The sequence below is a fragment of the Nematolebias whitei genome, chromosome 6 (assembly GCF_014905685.2).
Source record: "Nematolebias whitei isolate Nwh7 chromosome 6, NemWhi1, whole genome shotgun sequence".
NCBI lineage: Eukaryota > Metazoa > Chordata > Actinopteri > Cyprinodontiformes > Rivulidae > Nematolebias > Nematolebias whitei.
The window spans coordinates 45,610,473-45,614,817 of record NC_056503.1 but is presented as its reverse complement, the minus strand read 5'-3'; the positions used below and the strand labels follow the sequence as shown (position 1 = coordinate 45,614,817).

The 4,345-nt window shown below is 45.0% G+C and overlaps 1 protein-coding gene across 1 annotated transcript in view; it reads left to right on the top strand.

The window, feature by feature from the left end:
* Positions 1-4,345, top strand: part of LOC119410985 (latent-transforming growth factor beta-binding protein 1) — a 43,980-nt gene that overhangs the window by 15,328 nt on the left and 24,307 nt on the right. The gene's annotated exons all lie outside the window — the stretch shown is intronic.

The following is a 4,345-nucleotide window of genomic DNA, read 5'->3' as shown; positions in this document are numbered from 1 at the left end:
GAAATGATCTGATAGTTGTTTCGCTCTGTTTGCTGGGGCCAGTTCAGCGCAGAGGTCCAAAGGAATTGAGTTCTAGAACTGCACCGCTCAAAGTGGCTGCATGTTGGAGTAGCTGTTACTTTCATTCTGAGATATTGATTTTGAAAACTTTATTTCTTTTTTTTCTGGATGTAAATGGCATTTTTTATGATCACTTCCTCTGGTATCATATGCTGTGCTGCTGGAAGGATTATTACTGAAAACATTTTTGCTTTTGGACATTTGTTATGAAGCGTAACCATGACAACAAGGTGTTTTTTTTTTTTAACAACCGGGAGCAGCTGATTAACATCTCAAAGCTCAAATAATACCTCAAATACAGCCCCAAATGAGTTGTAAAGGAGGCGCCGTGGATGCATCTCCGTCTACCTGGCAGAGGTGCTCGAGTGAATGACTGCTGAGATTCTGGAGCTGGCAGGAAACATGGCTCATGACAAGAAGAAGACCATGATCATCCCTTGACACCTGCAGCTGTCTGTCTGCAATGATGAGGAGCTCAACAAGCTGCTGAGAGGAGTGGCCATCGCTCAGGGAGGAGTTCTGCCCAACATTCATATGGTCCTGGAGGATCGAGAGGCCCGCTGGGTCCGGGTGGACGGATCGGCATCTGCAGCCAGTTTCTTCAGATCCGCTATAAGACGGACTGCTGCAGGAGATCCTTCCTGCCCACAACATCTATAACAACTCTTAATGAAACCAGGATGATGAGCTACAACATTTAATTTCCCTTTGGGCCAGAGCTGCCGGTGTTCTGCAACTTTACTCAGATATTTACATTCATCTTGTTGTCCGCACCTTGTCGACTAGAGGAGTCATCACGAGTTGTTCTGAGGTAATCTGCTGATCCGACGCCCGTTTCCTCTCAGTGAGAGTGGCAGTGCCACACACGCCTGATACTGCTCAGCTGTTGTTGCTCCTTGCAGGCGTGTTTACATCCACACGTGACTAAAAATGTAAGGAACTTCATGGCTTGCGTTGTACTGTAGTTATACTGTGGACTGAAAGAGTTTATGTGGAGGTGGTACATTTTCACGGCAGATCAGAAACATACATTTACGCACACTTTGACACAACGTTCAAAGCGAACGTTGCAAAAATGTTCTTGTTTTTAGTATTTCACGCTGCTTTACGGCACCTTGATTTATTGTTTTGTACACTATTCTTATTTTAACTGCATTTTTACTGTAGTTTATTGTTGTCATTGTTTACTGTTAATGTTGTCTGTACTTTGTTCTGTCTGGAACAGGTCCCTCTTGCAAATGAATCCCTGTGGCTCAATGAGACTAGCTTTGATAAATAAAGGTTGAATGAATGAATGAATGAATACTTGGTGACGTGAGGCTCCAACTTATTTACAATAAATAAACAAATTAAGTAAATGTCTTAACCCGACGAGTGTAATCGACGGGTGGCTCATACTTTACTGATGCCTGCTGTACACGTGCACCGTGCACTTCAGTGGGGGCACACTTCGCTCCTTGTCTCTGAATGGGTCTTTGTCGCTTCAATGCAGCTCAAACAGAAGCGAGCACACAGAAAACGATGGCTGCTGTTCCTTTAGTGCTGTTCGGCGTTACCATGGCAACAGAAACTCTAGAGTAAATAAACGTCAACATGTCCCACTCCACAATTTCATGTTTCAAGTTTCTCTCTTCCCCCGGACAAAGTTTTAGTTTCCTGGGACTGAAAACCTGGTCCGGTCCCAGCCCAGGTGTGTCAGGTCCACCCGTGCGGTTTTGTTTCTGAACCTGAGACACGTTCGAGACCCAAACTGAGGCTGGCTCCCATCAGTACCTGGGAACAGGATCAGCAGGGGTCCCAGCTCTGAAGCAACACCAGGAGCGGTTCTGTCGTCTGATCTGGGCCCAGCCCAGAAGCTTTCACATCAGCCCTGCTGCTCTCGGGTCCAACAGTTCGGTTTACATAAAAACAAAAACTGAACCCGCCTGAAACTGGGCCAGCCGTCAGAACACGTTCTGTTCTGTTCCCCTCGGAACTCTGGATGGGGGCTGATGTCACTTCCTGTGTTTGAAACATCTGCGGTGGATCAGCTGCTCCCCAGATGTTGAAACAAACCAACAGAACCGGGTCTCCAGGGTACCTGAGAGGTCAGAACCTTTGGATCGTTTGACTCTTTCTGTCGTCTGGAGTCCAGTCAGAATTTATTTATGAAGACACGGCCGAGCGTTTGACTGCAGACAACGAACCAACAAGAACCGCTGATAGAACCCGTAAAACATCTGCAGGTTCTAGAAGGAATAAGTGATGGAGGCTGTAACTCGAAGGGAACACCAGATGTTCTGGAGCTGCACAAATATTCAACATGAACGATGAATAAAACCAAGAAACATAAATAAAGAAGTTTAAAAAAAACAACTTTATTGTTGCTTCACTGAAAATGATATAAAACTAATAAAGACTTGAGTTAAATTAGTGATTTAAATATTTTATTTTCTGTTCGGAGTCAAAACTAAAAGTTTAATAAAAGTTTAGTTTGAGCTGTGCTGGTCCCGGGTCCTCAGGGTTCAGGACGGCTGAAGGCTGGTTCTGGTCCTCCTCCTCGGTTCTACAGAACTCTTCCTCCCACATATTTCTTTCAGTTTTAAAAAAATATATATAATTTCTTAAATCTGTCTTTTGTTTCTCCACTAACTTGTCTTTGTCACAGAACTTTGTTTTCTCTGATTTTGACCCAGAAACTGGGTCCAAACTCTGAATGGGTCCGTGTGCTGGTGCAGGACAGGACCGACAGCAGCAGAACCAAGTCTGAAACCAACAAACAGGATCACAGAACTTTAACGAACCTGAACACTTCCTGTCAGCGACGGAAGAGGTGGAACAGAACCAGAACCTTAAAGAACAAGTTCTGTTTCCACCTGATTGTCGGCCTTCCTGTGCCTGGAGCTCACACAGGAAGCTGGTTCTGTTGGTGCTGGGTCCACTCATCTGAAAACATAAGGTTCTGGAGGATTTGGGTCTAGTTCTCAGGTTCAGAACTGGTTCCATCAATTTGACTTGATGTGTATTTTTATACACAAGGAACCGCCTCAACTGATGAGAAGAACCCAGCGGTTCTGGTTCTTCTGTTTCAGGTCAAAGTTCGGTGTTGGAATCAGTAAAATTCGAGCAGCTGATCCGTTACCGGCGCCAGAACCCTGAAGGGCAAAATGTTCAAACTTTTCCTTGTCTTTGAGACGAACCACCAAACCGATTTATGTCGGCTGCTTCACATCATTATCACCCGCCGCTCAAGGCAGGAGGTGGGTGATAATGTTTTGACTCTGTGTTAGCAAAATATCTCATGTCCCACTGCGCAGAAGTTGAACAGAATCTCAAAGTCATCACTACATGTCTACAGCAGATAAACTGTTGGAGTCAATCCAATTCAAGATGGCCTCCAGCTGACCTCTGCAACTAGAAAAAGGCTCCTACTCTTTAATATAAACTATAGAGACAGGACAGGAAGCTGAAGCCAAAGTGAGGGTGCCCCCGGTGGCTGGCTCTAGTATAAATTATAAGCTCCGCCCTCTCCATGTTAACCAATGGGGCCTTTTCGGACTAAAAATAAACATACACCTCAGATCATTTGTTCAAGTGTGGCCTCATGTAGCTCTGAATGTTCTGCTTCTTTTTCAAAACAACTCTTTTTCCAGAAGTTTAGTTTTAGGTCTGAAGGAAAGTGTCTGGTTACACTGGGATTGACAGCCGGTTGGGACTGAACCCCTTTTTAGTCCACAGTCTCAGGGTGCTGGACTTGGACTGACACCCTCCATGCATTGTGAGGAGCTTTCGAGTCATGATGTCAGTGGCTTCTTTCTCCTCCTTTGGCCCGGCTACTGTACCAGCTGGGTATCTGATGACTGGCACTGCATTGTTGATGACTCAGACTTTGTTCCTCATGTTCAGCTGACTCTTCACGACCCACCTTACTCTCTGTATGTACTTGATTGTGGCTGACTTTCTTGCTCCCTCATCATGATTGTTGTTTGCCTGTGGGATTCCAAGGTATTTGTAGCTGTCCCATCTGTAATGTTGCCTTCAGGTAGTCCAACCCCTTCAGGTGTGATAATCTTGCCTCTATTAAACCACATTTATTCATTCTGAATGGCTCGAAGCCTCACTCATTTTGGCAAACAGCTTGATGTCATCCATGCTGAGGAGGCGACTGATGATCGTTTTGCTTTGGAACTGGTATCCATAGCCACTGTTTGCAATAATAAAGCTGAGGGACAGTGGTGGGCACAGCTAACCAAAAAGTTAGCTTTGCTAACTGCTAACTTGCTAACTAACAAAATTAGCTTAGCTA